The sequence below is a fragment of the Bufo bufo genome, chromosome 2 (assembly GCF_905171765.1).
Source record: "Bufo bufo chromosome 2, aBufBuf1.1, whole genome shotgun sequence".
NCBI classification, from domain to species: domain Eukaryota; kingdom Metazoa; phylum Chordata; class Amphibia; order Anura; family Bufonidae; genus Bufo; species Bufo bufo.
In genome coordinates, this window is record NC_053390.1 from 470,050,122 (window position 1) to 470,066,921 (window position 16,800).

Sequence of the window (16,800 nt, forward strand, 5' to 3'; positions counted from 1 at the left end):
CATAATGTATGGTCTCGTATTGACTATCTTTTCCTTCCCCTACATATGTCATCTAGGGTGGTTTCCGCTGAAATTCATGACTTACTTATTTCTGACCACTCACCTGTCTCCATTTCCTTGCAGGATACCTACCCTAGAGGAACTGATTTTATATGGCGCTTTCCTTCCTTTCTTGCCAAGGATGACAATTTCAAAGATACACTACAAGGTTGGTGGTGGGAGTTTCAGGGTGACAATCCCCGAGATGCATCAGATGTTTCGACCCATTGGGAGACTGCAAAAGCGGTTCTGAGGGGTCGAATTCTCGGTTATGTTAGTAATCTACGCAAGGTGGTCGCTAAACAATATCAGGAGGCTAGTTCGGCCCTTAGACAGGCATACACTCAATTTCTCCGGGTGGCTACTACTCAGCACAAAGAGGCCTGGATTGCAGCTAGAAATACCTTTGAAGTTTGGGTAGATAAACGGGAGGCAATGTATAGGTCAGAATTCCAGACGGATCTGTTCAGATTTGGGAATAAGTCAGGCAAAATGTTGGCCAACTTAGCACGGGGCAGGAGGGCTCCTACAGTCATCACAGCCCTGAAAGGGGAGGGGGGAGTGGTCCAAACAAATCCTAAATTGATAAATGATTTGTTAGGAAAATATTATGAGCGTCTCTATAGCGACACCCCAGAAGACCCTGAAAAGGGTAGGGGATTTTTGACAAACGTCAAATTACCTTCCCTGACGGAGGAACAGCAGGGATCTATAAATGCGGAAATAACGGCTGAGGAAGTGCTACATATAATACGCTCCCTACATAATGGAAAGGCGCCAGGCCCTGACGGATTCTCAGGAGAATTTTACAAAGTGCTACAAGAAAATCTTGCCCCTACACTGACGGAATATTTTAACCATCTTTTACATACAGGTAGTTTCCCTGCCCATGTTAATGTTGCCCACATTAAATTGATACTTAAACCAAATAAGGACCCACAAGATCCAGGTTCGTACCGCCCGATCTCGCTCATCAATCAGGACCTCAAGATATTGACTAAAATACTGGCTGACAGACTGAGCCTATTAATGCCTACTCTGATAGGGCCCTCCCAGGTGGGTTTCATTAAAGGGAGGTCGGGGGTAGCAAATATTAGGAAGGTGTTGGCAACCTTGGATTGGGTCCGGCGCCGCCCTCAGCCAGCCGGAACCCCTATTTTGTTGGCGTTAGATGCGGAAAAAGCTTTTGACTCACTGCGTTGGGACTGGCTGGGGGCGGTACTTGATAAATTCAAGATTTTGGGGGACATCCGTACCTTTTTGAAGGGTCTCTATTCCAGCCCAGCGGCGCGCATACATACGGGAGGTTTCCTGTCTCGGGTGTTCCCCCTCCAGAGAGGGACTAGACAGGGTTGTCCGCTTTCCCCCCTCCTCTTTGACCTAGCCATCAAGCCCTTAGCTAGATTTTTAGAGGATTCGGACTTATATACGGGTATTACCATAGGCAAGAAAGAGGTCAAACTAACTTTATATGCGGATGATCTTTTGATCTTCATGGACACTCCACAGCGACACTTAGGCCCCCTAATGGAGTTTTTGAGTTTTTTTGGGTCCTTCTCAGGATATAAAATAAATTCGTCTAAAAGTGAAATTCTAGAGCTTCACGCCACTAACCCACCGCAGTTTTGGCAGGATATAGGTCTCTCTTTATCTGCTGTTAAGAAATATGTCACGTACCTAGGGGTTAAAATTGGTAAGCTGCCGGGGTCATTGTACTCACTAAACTATCCTCCCCTCATAGCGAAAATAATATCTGAACTACAGAAATGGCATTCACTTCCCCTATCTCTGCTAGGAAGGTGCCAGCTCATTAAGATGATGAGTTTTTCTAAGTTACTCTACCCCCTTCAAACGCTTCCGATTCTACTGAAACATACAGATGTCACTGCTCTAAACAAGGCTTTTACCACTTTTTTGTGGTCAGGTAGACGCCCTCGTATCTCTCTTTCGAAGCTTATGTTATGGAAGCCTGAAGGAGGAGTGAAATTCCCGAATGTACGGGGTTACAATCTGGCATGTCTTATGCGTCATGTTTCGGATTGGGTGCATGATACTGATCTTTTCTCTAATAGGGAAATAGAACAGAACTTGGTAGCTCCATGGAACCTGGTAGCGTGCCTCCACTCTAATTTGGCCGCATTACCCGGGGAAATTAAATCCTCGCTTTTATTGAGAGATACGATAGCAACCTGGAAGGCGGTTAGGAAAACAATAAATCTGCCTCATGCAATCTCTAAATGGATGCCGCTATGGGGCCATCCAAAATTTCCGTCAGGAACTAGTCTGAGACCTTCTGAGTTGTGGATATCTAGGGGTTTGACTAGGGCGGAACATCTGATGCATCAAGGGGAGAAACGTTGGCTAACTCCAAAAGAACTGAAGGAAAAATATGCCTTACCGGATTCCCATTTCTTGCAAATAATGCAGATTGTGGGTTTCTGCTCACACAGATTGCGTGATCTATCGAGGGAGGTGACCAAAAACTCCTTTGATGAGATCCTTAGTTTCTCTCCCCAAACAGTTTCCCTCTCTAGGTTGTACAGGGCCTTTTCAGGAAATTTCACGAAAGCTAAGGTTTCCACTCTTTTTAAGAAGTGGGAGCACATCACTATGGATGATGAGATTGGGGTAAAGATCTTGGAAGGTTGGAGTAAGGTACGTCAGTGCGTGATTGGTGAGATTTGGCGTGAAACGTTTTTTAGAATGATGCATCGGGCAATCTATGGATTTAACTTTCCAGCCTCTCCCCAGTTTCCAGACCGTATCACACATTGTCCTAATTGTAAATTGGCTGCTACGGATTTCTGGCATGGCATCTGGACATGTCCTGAGGTAGTCAAATTTTGGGTCGCTGTGATTGAGTATATCAAGACTAACTGGTTGGTGGAACTACCTATGGAACCCCAGACCTTGGTTTTCCATTATATCCGTTTGGAGAACCCAACTAAGATACCGATTTTAGTACACTCGATTTTGTTAGTAGCTAAAAGGGTCTTGCTCCAGAGATGGCTCACAGATGCCATGCCGGACATTCCTGCTGTGATTTCTGAATTGAAAGTACTTTTAGGATATGAAAGGATTGAAGCATCTAGGCACAAAGAAAGTTCAGCTTCCAAATTCTTTAATAAGTGGAGCACTTTTGTTATGACACACTTTGATATGGTAGAAATTAGAGAATTGGTTAAACCCTTTCAGTACACTTCATGGTACCTTAAAGCATCTCTAAGTAATACTTTGGGACCCCTGGCAGTATAGTCCTGCCTCCCTTCCCCCCTATACCTCTCTCCCTTACCCCTCTTCCCTTTCTTTTCTTTATTATTTATGTCTCCTACTACTTTTGAATTAAAATAGAAAATGCAGTCAGATTCATGTATATTAAACTCATGTTCCTAAAGTTACTGTAGGTGACTCCCTGACTTCCTTTAGAAGCCAGGGGGAGAAAGCGTGTTTAATGTATGTTATACGGGTTCATGACCCTTGCCTTGTATTCTGTGAATCTGCTCCAAATAAACAGAATTTAAAAAAAAAAAAAAAAAATTCCCTCACTGGAATACTTTCAGTCTTTTGACTGTATGGATTACAGATGGAATGACTGTTATATGTGAGTACCGCTTTCTTTGACAGATTCTAGTATGGGTACATATATGTTTTCCCAACCCCAGCACATTAGTTTGCTAATTCCAGATGTATGAAACGCAGGCCTAACTGTATCTAGTATATTGAACGCCAGATAAACTAACTTGGCCTTTTTTAAATAAAAAAAATTCCCTCACTGGAATACTTTCAGTCTTTTGACTGTATGGATTACAGATGGAATGACTGTTATATGTGAGTACCGCTTTCTTTGACAGATTCTAGTATGGGTACATATATGTTTTCCCAACCCCAGCACATTAGTTTGCTAATTCCAGATGTATGAAACGCAGGCCTAACTGTATCTAGTATATTGAACGCCAGATAAACTAACTTGGCCTTTTTTAAATAAAAAAAATTCCCTCACTGGAATACTTTCAGTCTTTTGACTGTATGGATTACAGATGGAATGACTGTTATATGTGAGTACCGCTTTCTTTGACAGATTCTAGTATGGGTACATATATGTTTTCCCAACCCCAGCACATTAGTTTGCTAATTCCAGATGTATGAAACGCAGGCCTAACTGTATCTAGTATATTGAACGCCAGATAAACTAACTTGGCCTTTTTTAAATAAAAAAAATTCCCTCACTGGAATACTTTCAGTCTTTTGACTGTATGGATTACAGATGGAATGACTGTTATATGTGAGTACCGCTTTCTTTGACAGATTCTAGTATGGGTATATATATGTTTTCCCAACCCCAGCACATTAGTTTGCTAATTCCAGATGTATGAAACGCAGGCCTAACTGTATCTAGTATATTGAACGCCAGATAAACTAACTTGGCCTTTTTTAAATAAAAAAAAAATTCCCTCACTGGAATACTTTATGGCTTTTCACTGTATGGATTACAGGTGGACTGGTATTAGTAGGGGTGACACAAGCACACCCAAGTCCCTGATGTAGGATTTCTATGGCACAGACCACTATTACAAGTGATTAATGGACGTTGGGAGAGATTGTGCTGCAGCACTAGTCCCAAGATGGCCGCCGCCTATCAGCCCAGTAACATGTGCCACAAAATGGTCTGCACAACCTTTAAAAAAAATAGCCTTGGACTGTGCTGCTAAATCGCTATTGGTCTGAATCCCAGGTGTAGATGTCTGACTTGTTTGGAGCTTTGGAATGCACACTGTGGCAGCTTCTGCTGCAGCACTACAAGTCGCAAAATGGCGGCCGGCGGTCAGCCCAGGTACATGTGGATGGAAAAATCACTCTGGCCACTCTAAAAATAGCCAATCCCTATCAAAAAAGCAGCTCAGCTGCAGTTGTTCAGATGAATCACAGGTGGAGGAGAGAAATTTGCTTCCAGTTATTCAATTATCCCTGCCTATTCTCGCCCTAGCATCAGCTGCGTCTATCCCTGTTCTATTCACATCGGGAGTGAGCACGTCCCGACGTGCGCACAAGCTTATAAAGAGGCTGAGTCACATGCTGCACTTGGCCAATCACAGCCTTGCCAATAGTAGGCATGGCTGCGATGGCATCTTAGGGCAAGTAGTATGATGCATGTTGATTGGCTGCTTTGCAGCCTTTCAAAATGCGCCAAAATACATGCCGAACGACAAACCCGAACCCGAACTTTTTACGAAAAAGTTCGGGTTCGGGTCCGTGTCACGAACACCCCAAAATTCGGTACGGACCCGAACTATGCTCGAACTGTTCGCTCAACACTAATTTTATGGAATGTACTTTTATAACGATATAGGCAATATCCACTAAGATTATTTGGAAAGCCTACATGCAAATTTGAGCGAACCAGCAATTTACCAGGAGAGTCTCTCTCTCTTTATAAGACGAGCATCCTATGACCTGCAGAATCCGATAAACATAAGACATATAACTTATACGGCTATAATAGCAGTTAACCCAAAGTGTTCCAACACATGAACACTATCTATGTGACATACATGATATGTTTTATATTTTCTATTTTTTTTAATGAGCACTTGTTTGCTATTTAATATTTTTGTTGTGCACAACAAACCTTTACTCAATTGAGCAGCATTTTTTCACAACTGTTTTGCACGGACATTTTTATCTTTATTCTATTGTATTTTATATAAGAAGATATTGCATATCTTTTAAAGATTGCCACTACTCTACAAAATTGAATCTATGCAGCACTTATCATTTATGTGACCACATTTTCACGGACTCTAGAATATATTGAAAGAAACTTTTGAACATTAGAACATCATCCTTGTCAGAAATACCCTGATCTCGTTTATTATTGCCCATTTTATTACATAAAGCAGTCCAATTAGAATTCATCCTAAACAACATCACGAGTTGTCATCTCACTTTATTATCTGCAATTTTTAAAGATTTCTACCATCATTCCCTCTTACATTTTTATTAATATTTATTTTAATCAAATATTTTAAACCAACAACAATAAATACCTTTCAATTTAAACCAAATGTGAGTGTGCCATCACAATTCTCTATTTTTACAATTTTGATATTATCCTTGTATTAATTTGTATGCCATTTTTACTGTATGTATTTATAATAAATTATATTTTATATAATTAATTGCACCCTGTTTCATTAGCTGCACGAATTGACTTTAGATCTCATCAATAAAAGAACTGGCGTTTATATGTCAGCCAATTAAATTTTTCATTTTTCAATTTTCATATTTCATAAAAATATGAAATCATAATTTTTATGATTTCATATCTTATATGATATAAATACTTGACATATTTTGGAGGCACTGCTGAGATTGATTGAGATATTTCTATAACCAATTTGTGCAATTAGTGAAAATATCCCTTAATCCTTACTGGCAAGTCAAATTGTTCTTGTTATTCATTATTGATTAGAATCATGAGTGCAACAGGCAGTGACTCGAGTAATGGCCATGCTACAGCAGATAGTCCATCATACCCGGAACAGATAATCCAGAAGATTATCAAATATCTTTATTCCCGGTTTAAAGTGGAAAAGGACATGAATGAATGGATTAATGAGATGCAGTTAAGAGCCTTTGCAGAACGTTGTGATGTATGGATACTAGGGGGCACAGTTGATAGATACCTGACATATATGGATTTGGCAAATGATAATACCAAGAGGGACCAACACCTCTTATGTGCATTGCCACCTGTTTTATATGCATTATTGGCGGTCAGTACTCTTTCACAAAAGAGATATGAATCCATAATGGGAACGAAAACCCATATAGCCCAGATAGAAGCAGAACTAAAGTCCACAGAGGACACGATCAAGGACTTAAAATACAACCTTGATCATAGCCATGATGCATACCAAAAGGCAAAAAGTGACTTAGAGGAGTTGCACCTCCGATATTCCAAAATGGTAAGTCCGAGGAAGATGTCAATGGTGCCGCTCACACCATTACTATCCAGAGGGATAAAATAAAAAAGGTAACTCTGGATGATGATATATTAACCATTTCTCTTGAAAGGGGGAGTCACGAAGTCGTGGACATGACCAGGCATGTTCAATCGATGGTACGGATTGAAAAGGTCAATGACAATTTATTGATTCCCGTACAGGTAAACAATATAGCCCGGGTGTAATTTGCCAAGTTGAATTTTAAATCCGAAGCAAGTTACATAAGCCTAGGACTCTTAACACAGGTCACCAATCCTAAATTGATTAAAAGTTTCTCTCCATAGGACCAATGGGTTCATGATCTGGATGGAGATTCCCAAAGTCATAATGTGGTTGCAAGATGCTTTTTGTCTATCTCTATAGGAAGTAAAACTATGGAGCACGTTTTCATCGTGATAAATGAACCACGGTATTAAATGTATATAGGTAATGACCTTCTGCACCGATTTGCCGTACAGATTGACCTGGTGAATAACACCTTATGGTCCAGATTGCCGGGAAACCCAGAGGGATTCCAGGATGTAGAACAAGCCTTACGATGGGGACAACGGATGCCCTATGCTGTAAGTATCATGGTTGCTGAGAAAGTTGAAATTCCTGAAGGATGCAAACCATTTCTTCTCCCCATTTGTCACGGATGGTGTTGCAGAAAGCTGGAACTTATAAATAAACATCCGACTGGCTTGATCACAAACTAAGGAGCATATGGGTGAGCCCTATAAAACCCCTAGAGCTCTCCCTGACTGCTATGCCCATGCAAAGGTCTTTATGGTAGACGATTGCATGCCCACGTACCTTATACTGTGTGACATCTGAAAACCCTATAATAGTGAGGGGACACGACCACCGGCTCCCTGCACTTAATACGGACGGAGTCAGGGTCACCTAGAATCAAGCCAGCAAGGAAACACAAATAAAGGAAAAGGACTTATCTGAGGAATCAGCAGTAGCAGCCTCTAGCAGTGAGCAACTCATCCAGGAAGAAGTATAAACCGCAAAGTGAGGCAGTATGGGAGGAAATATAAAGGGAGACAATTAGTGTAAATAGGTGAAAGCTGGGAGAAGGAAAGGAGATGACAAAGTGAAACCAAAACAAAGAACCTCATGCAAGAGGTAGAGAAGAACGTCTAACAGACCTTCTCACAGAACTGGCGGTGACAGTACCCTTCCCTCTACGGGTGGACTCCGGACACTCAGAGCCCACCTTCTCAGGATGAGACCTATGGAAAGCTCTGATGAGACGAGTGGCCTTAATGTCCGCCACTAGGACCCACATCCTCTCCTCAGGACCATAACCCTCCCAATGAACGAGGTACTGGAGAGAACCACGGATAATGCGAGAATCCACAATCCTAGAGACCTGAAATTCACGATTACCATCAACAACAATCGGAGGAGGAGGCAAAGAGGAAGGTACAGTGGGTTGGACATAAGGTTTTAATAGGGACCTGTGAAAAACATTATGGATCTTCCAAGTCTGAGGAAAATCAAGACAGAAGGCAACGGGATTGATGATGGACAAGATCTTGTAAGGCCCAATAAACTTAGGACCCAACTTCCAGGAGGGAACCTTCAGTTTGATATTCTTAGTAGACAACCACACCAGATCACCCATATTCAGGTCCGGACCAGGCACACGTCTCTTATCCGCCACACGCTTACAGTCAGGTCCATAAATATTGGGACATCGACACGATTCTAACATTTTTGGCTCTATACACAACCACAATTGATTTGAAATGAAACGAACAAGATGTGCTTTAACTGCAGACTGTCAGCTTTAATTTGAGGGTATTTACATCCAAATCAGGTGAACGGTGTAGGAATTACAACAGTTTGCATATGTGCCTCCCACTTGTTAAGGGACCAAAAGTAATGGGACAGAATAATAATCATAAATCAATCTTTCACTTTTTAATTCTTGGTTGCAAATTTTTTGCAGTCAATTACAGCCTGAAGTCTGGAACGCATAGACATCACCAGACGCTGGGTTTCATCCCTGGTGATGCTCTGCCAGGCCTCTACTGCAACTGTCTTCAGTTCCTGCTTGTTCTTGGGGCATTTTCCCTTCAGTTTTGTCTTCAGCAAGGGAAATGCATGCTTAATTGGATTCAGGTCAGGTGATCGACTTGGCCATTGCATAATATTCGACTTCTTTCCCTTAAAAAACTCTTTTGTTGCTTTTGCAGTATGCTTTGGGTCATTGTAAATCTGCCCTGTGAAGCGCCGTCTAATGAGTTCTGAAGCATTTGGCTGAATAGGAGCAGATAATATTGCCCGAAACACTTCAGAATTCATCCTGCTGCTTTTGTCAGCAGTCACATCATCAATAAAAACAAGAGAACCAGTTCCATTGGCAGCCATACATGCCCACGCCATGACACTACAACCACCATGCTTCACTGGTGAAGTGGTATACCTAGGATCATGAGCAGTTCCTTTCCTTCTCCATACTCTTCTCTTCCCATCATTCTGGTACAAGTTGATCTTGGTCTCATCTGTCCATAGGATGTTGTTCCAGAACTGTGATGGCTTTTTTAGATGTTGTTTGGCAAACTCTAATCTGGCCTTCCTGTTTTTGAGGCTCACCAATGGTTTACATCTTGTGGTGAACCCTCTGTATTCACTCTGGTGAAGTCTTCTCTTGATTGTTGACTTTGACACACATACACCTACCTCCTGGAGAGTGTTCTTGATCTGGCCAACTGTTGTGAAGGGTGTTTTCTTCACAAGGGAAAGAATTCTTTGGTCATCCACCACAGTTGTTTTCCGTGGTCTTCCGGGTCTTTTGGTGTTGCTGAGCTCACCGTTGCGTTCCTTCTTTTTAAGAGAATGTTCCAAATGGTTGTTTTGGCCAGGTTTAATGTTTTTGCTATCTCTCTGATGGGTTTGTTTTGTTTTTTCAGCCTATTTATGGCTTGCTTCACTGATAGTGACAGCTCTTTGGATCTCATCTTGAGAGTTGACAGCAACAGATTCCAAATGCAAATAGCACACTTGAAATGAACTCTGGACCTTTTTATCTGCTCATTGTAATTGGGATAATGAGGGAATAACACACACCTGGCCATGGGACAGCTGAGAAGCCAATTGTCCCATTACATTTGGTTCCTTAACAAGTGGAAGGCACATATGCAAACTGTTGTAATTCCTACACCGTTCACCTGATTTGGATGTAAATATCCTCAAATTAAAGCTGACAGTCTGCAGTTAAAGCACATCTTGTTCGTTTCATTTCAAATCCATTGTGGTGGTGTATAGAGCCAAAAATGTTAGAATTGTGTCCATGTCCCAATATTTATGGACCTGACTGTATATCTCTCACTCATCCTCTTCAGATTACCCTGAATCTTTTGCCAAATAAATGACAAAGACGAGGTAAATCTCTCCTCATCAGGTAAACCAGAAGACCCCTCTCTAGAGAATGTCCCAAACTGCGGATGAAACCCATGTGCACCAAAAAATGGTGACTTATCAGAGGACTCCTGGCGACGGTTATTTAAAGAAAACTCAGCAAGGGACAAAAAAGAACACCAATCCTCCTGATTCTCCACCACAAAACAGCGCAGATATGTCTCCAGATTCTGATTGACGCGTTCGACTGTGGGTGAAAAGCAGAAGAGAACGACAACCGAACCCCCAAGCGAGAACAGAAGGCCTTCCAGAATCTGGAAACAAATTGCGTTCCCCTATCAGAAACGATGTCTGAAGGAATGCCATGCAATTTAACAATGTGATCAACAAACGCTTGCGCCAGCGTCTTAGCATTGGGAAACCCAGGAAAGGGAATGAAATGCGCCATTTTGCTAAAACGGTCCACTACTACCAGAATCACAGTCTTCCCCGAGGAAGGAGGCAGGTCCGTAATGAAGTCCATGGACAGATGCGTCCAAGGACGGGAAGGAATGGGTAACAGGAGGAGAGAACACGATGGCCGTGAATGAGGGACCTTGGCACGAGCACAGGTCTCGCAGCCTGCCACAAAACCCTCAACCGTCTTACGAAGAGCCAGCCACCAGAATCTCCGAGCAATGAGGTCCACTGTGGCTATACTCCCCAGGTGCCCAGCAAAGACAGTATCGTGGTGCTCCTTAAAAACCTTGTGTCGTAAAGCGAGAGGCACAAACAACCTCCCAGGGGGACAAAGATCAGGAGCCTCTGCCTGGGCTGCCTGAACCTCTGCCTCCAAATCAGGATAAAGAGCAGAGACGACCACCCCTTCAGCCAAAATGGGACCCGGGTCTTCAAAGTTCCCCCCTCCCGGAAAACAACGTGACAGGGCATCCGCCTTCACATTTTTAACCCCAGGGCGGAACGTAACAACAAAATTAAACCTAGAAAAGAACAAAGACCATCTGGCCTGTCTCGGGTTTAGACGCTTGGCCGATTCCAAGTAGGCCAGATTCTTATGGTCTGTAAACACGGTAATAGGGTGTCTGGCTCCCTCTAACCAATGGCGCCATTCCTCAAAAGCTAATTTGATGGCCAACAACTTCCTATCTCCCACATCGTAATTTCTCTCTGCAGAGGAGAGTTTCCTTGAGAAAAAGGCACACGGTCGCCATTTGGCAGGAGAGGGACCCTGAGATAAGACCGCACCCACACCCACCTCAGAAGCGTCCACCTGAACAATAAAAGGTAGAGAGACATCAGCTTGTACCAAAATGTGAGCGGAAGCAAAACTCTCTTTGATAGTAGAAAAGGCTTTAAGCGCATCTACCTACCACGAAGAAAAATCTACCCCCTTTTTAGTCATATCAGTGAGTGGCTTAACAACAGAGGAATAATTCAAAATTAATTTTCTGTAATAATTGGCAAAACCCAAAAACCGCATCAGCGACCTTCTCAGGGTCCATGCGAAAACCAGAAGCGAAGAGAAGAAAACCAAGAAATTGAACACATTTTTCCAGTTTAGCGTACAATTTATTATCCCGCAGAATTAGCAAGACCTGACGTAGGTGGTCTTGATGAGTCTTGAAATCAGGAGAAAAAATCAAAATGTCATCTAGATACACCAGTACAAATTTCCCCATTAAATGATAAAAAATGCTGTTCACAAAATGTTGGAAGACGGCCGGAGCATTCATCAAACCAAAGGGCATAACCAAATTCTCGAAATGACCCTCAGGGGTATTGAAGGCCATCTTCCATTCGTCCCCTTGCCTGACCCTGACTAGGTTGTATGCCCCTCTTAAATCCAACTTAGAAAAAACCTTAGCCCCAACAATCTGGTTAAACAGGTCCGGGATCAGAGGAAGCGGATATGGGTCACGAATTGTGATACGGTTCAGCTCCCTGAAATCCAGACAAGGTCTTAAAGAACCATCTTTTTTCTTAACAAAAAAAAAAACAGCGGCAACAGGTGACTTCGAGGGTCGGATGTGTCCCTTTCTCAGGCTCTCAGAGATATAAGTACGCATAGCGACTCTTTCAGGTTGGGAGAGATTGTATAAACGTGATTTTGGCAGTTTGGCGCCTGGGATGAGATTAATAGGGCACTCGTACTCCCGGTGCGGGGGCAACTCCTGGACACCACTCTCGGAAAACACATCCGAAAATTCAGAGAGAAAAGATGGCACAGTCTTAGTAGAAACCTCTGAAAGAGACGCCGTGAGGCAATTCTCTCTGCAAAACTCACTCCAACCATTTATTTGCCTTGCTTGCCAATTAATGGTGGGGTTATGTTCAGTGAGCCATGGTAGCCCCAACACTAGAGGAGTAGGTAATCCGCTTAAGACAAAACATGACATATCCTCAACATGAGTGTCACCCACAGTCAAACGGATATTGTGAACTATGCCCTTTAACGATCTTTGAGAAAGTGGAGCGGAATCGATAGCAAAAATAGGTATATCCTTTTCCAAAGTGCATACCTGGAAACCATGCGTTATTGCAAATTGATTATCAATGAGATTGACAGCTGTTCCACTATCTACAAAAATCTCACAAACAATGTTCTTGCTGTCTAGCGCCACCCTGGCAGGTAGGAGAAAACGGGAACTACAAGCAAACGGCAACCCTTTAATTTCCGCATCAACCTTGCCAATAGTAGCAAATGGAAAGTTTTTAGAGGGTTTTTTTTCTTTTTGTTTTTCTTTTATTACCCTTAGAAAACTCCATGAATCTCCTAGAGGGGCAAACATTAGCCAAATGATTTATACCCCCACAACAGAAACAGACCTTCCTCTGAGAGCTGAATCCTCTACTATCAGAGGCAAGCAAACCCAGCTGCATGGCCTCCTCCTCCGCAGGAGAGTCAGAGCGGCCTGCCCTGCCTGCCAGGGGCGTAGCTAGAACTGACTGGGCCCCACTTCCGCTGGCGGCTTACGAGTCACTATCGGAAATCGTCAAGAACTTGGAGAAGAGGGGTATCATCCGTCCAGTACACAGTTCATTCAATCATCTGATACTTGGAGTCCTCAAACCTAACGGCCAATTTTGTCTCTGCTCGGACCTAAGACAGTTGAACAAACGTGTTTATATGTCCGGATGGCCCGTGCCATATATTGACCAATGTTTGGCACAAATACAAGGATCCAAAATCTTCACTGCCCTTGACTGTGCACAAGGATATTGGACGATTAGGGTGGATGAAAGGGATCAGTACAAACTGGCCTTTACCTTTGGCAAACAACAATATGCATGGACCCGACTACCCTTCGGGTACATAAATGCGGGCCATGAATTTGCTGTGTTCATGCATAAGGCAATGCCTGATGCCACTGAACGAGGTACCTTATCCTATGTGGATGACATCCTAATCAAAAGTACGACTTTTGAGGAACACATTGTAAAACTGAGACATGTACTAACCCAACTGGGAAAAGCTAGTGTAAAACTTTATTTTCAGAAGGCTCAATGGTGTCATGCCAAGGTTAATTTCCTAGGCCACGAAATCACTGCTGATGGAATCAACCCGCAGAAGAAGAAGGTGGAAGCAGTGATCAATACTAAATCTCCTACAAATCTCAAGGAGTTGAGATCATTCCTGGGCATGATGATCTACTCACGTGAGTTCATAGATAATTATGCCGAAATTACAAAACCTCTTTTGCAGTTTCTAAAGAAAGGAGTAAAATGGGAATAGAGTGAGCGTCATGAGCAAGCTGTAACCGAGCTCAAGGCCAAACTTATCCAGGCTCCATGCCTTGCTTATCCAGAAGGGGGAAAGCCTTTCTTCATGGAAACAGGTTTCACTGATAAAAGCATAAGTGCAGTTCTTTTCCAAAAACAGGAAAACCGAAACAAGATCATCGCCTATGCCAGCAAGTCCTTGTCACCGGTGGAAGTAAAATTTAATGATTGTGAGAAAGCATTATTGTCAACTGTGTGGGCTTTGCAATATTTTAGGAGTTTTATCCAAGGCGAAAGGGTCATTGTGGAGACCGCACACCAGCCACTGCAATATTTGCAGAGTGATCGTATAAGAGATGGAAACTTGTCAAACAGCAGGATAACCGCCTGGACAATGTCCTTAATGGGGTGGCCATTGGAAATCAGGTACAAACAAAATAATAAAAACCCAGTTGCTCAAGGATTAGCAGAACTCCATGACTGTACCAATACGGAACGTAAAAGTGAGTCAACGGAAAATGATTTCCTGGAGGAACAATCATCATCCCCATATAAATCTTATGAAGAGGAGTACTGCAAATCATTACCATGTGTGTACGTAGACGGCTGTTCCTTCCATGCCGATGAAGGATCTGAACGTATAGTGGTTGCAGGTATTGGAGTCGTGTGGAATAATACATTCCTAGATGTATCCGTTGGATACAAAATTGGTTCCAAAAGCAGCCAGGTTGCAGAACTTACTGCTGTGTACAAAGCCGTACAAATGGCTATCGAATATGATGTTAAGGAGTTTGTAATCATCACAGATTCTGATTATATTCGTAACAGCTTTGTGGAGTACTTTCCCGGATGGAAAAGATCCAACATGGTGAGAAGTAATAACAAGCCAGTAAAGCATGGTAAGATGTTTTGTAAAATTGATGAGATGGTTACCGCCCACAGTCTTACCATTTATTGGAAAAAGGTAAGAGGTCATTCAAAATATCCAGGCATGGATAAAGAGGGGAATGACCTAGTGGACTCCCTTGCCAAGCAAGCAGCCAATTGGCGGAGAAGTCTTTGACGTTGATGACCTCATGGGGACTATCCAAGTGGATGCTATGACAAGGAGTCAGGCCCAAAAGGGAGCTGAAGCCAATGTGGCGCAGTGGAGCCAAGATTCCCCTGGTGAGGATCTCATTGCGAGCCAAAAGGGGGATCCAATTATTGGTCTTTTTTATAAGCACATTGAGGATCCATACAACTGTCCCATAACCACGGAAGACTGTGTGGGTAAGGAGGAGTTACGAATTTTGATGAAAGGTAAGTCCCAATTCTCATTACAGGATGGACTGCTAATAAGAACCTCTAAGAACGGTATCACGCAATGGGTAGTACCTGCAGCATACCGAGGTCTGATGTTGCAACATGCACATGATGCCCCAACAGCTGGTCATCGAGGTGAGAAAATAACATACGAGTTACTATGGGACTATGCTTACTGGCCTAATATGTTACAAGATGTGCGAACATATTGTCAGGGATGTCTAATCTGCCCTCAATTCCAGCCACAAGGACCCACTCATCGGGCACCGCTGATGAAAAGGGGGATGTCCATGGCATGGTCAGACATCCAAATTGACTTCATTGGACCAGTAACAACCTCATCAAGAGGCAACAAGTATATGTTAACCGTAACTTGTCTGTTCACCAAATGGGTGGAATGTTTGCCGTGCAAAACATGCAGTTCAAGCGTATGTGCATCTCTGCTCATTAACCATGTATTTTCTAAATTTGGTCTTCCCCAGCACATCGAATCCGATCGTGGAAGTCACTTCACCAGTGAGGTGATGACAAAGATGTGGGAAATCCTGGGGGTAAAGAGGAAGCTACAAATAGCTTATCGACCAGCCTCTAGTGGTGGAGTAGAACGTTACAACCAGTCCATTGTGAACATCCTGAAAAAGTTTGTCAATGAATCTGGTAAGGACTGGGATGTCAAGTTGCCTTTGGTGCTTATGGCCATCAGAGCCACCCCAAGCCCAGCAACTAAGCTTTCTCCCTTCGAGATGATCACGGGAAGGAAGATGGTGTTACCCCAGCATTTACTTTACAGGACAACAGACCATAACTTGATCAATGCTACAACATCGCATCAGTATTTGGAAAATTTACGCAAGCACCTTCAGTATACTTTTGCATTCGCCCAGAAGAATATAGAGAAAGCCGTAGTGAGTGCTAAGACATATTTGTCACCGCCAGCTCTCTGAGAAGCTGTGGCAGACGTTCTCCTGTACCTCTTGCATGATGTTCTTTGTTTTGGTTTCACTTTGTCATCTCTTTTCCTTCTCCCAGCTGTCATCTATTTACACTGATTGCCTCCCTTTATATTCCCTCCCATACTGCCTCACTATGCGGTTTATACTACTTCCTCGATTGTGTTCACTGCAAGAGGCTGCAACTGCTGGTTCCTCAGATAAGTATTTTCCTTTATTTGTGTTTCCGTGCTGGCTTTATTCTAGGTGACCCTGACTCCCTCCATATTAAGTGCAGGGAGCCGGTGGTCGTGTCCCCTCAGTCTAGGTACGAGGGCATGCAATTTTCTATCATAAAGATCTTTGCATGGGCAAAGCAGTCAGGGAGAGCTCTAGGGGTTTTATAGGGCTCATCCATATGTTCTTTAGTTTGGGATCAAGTCAGTTGG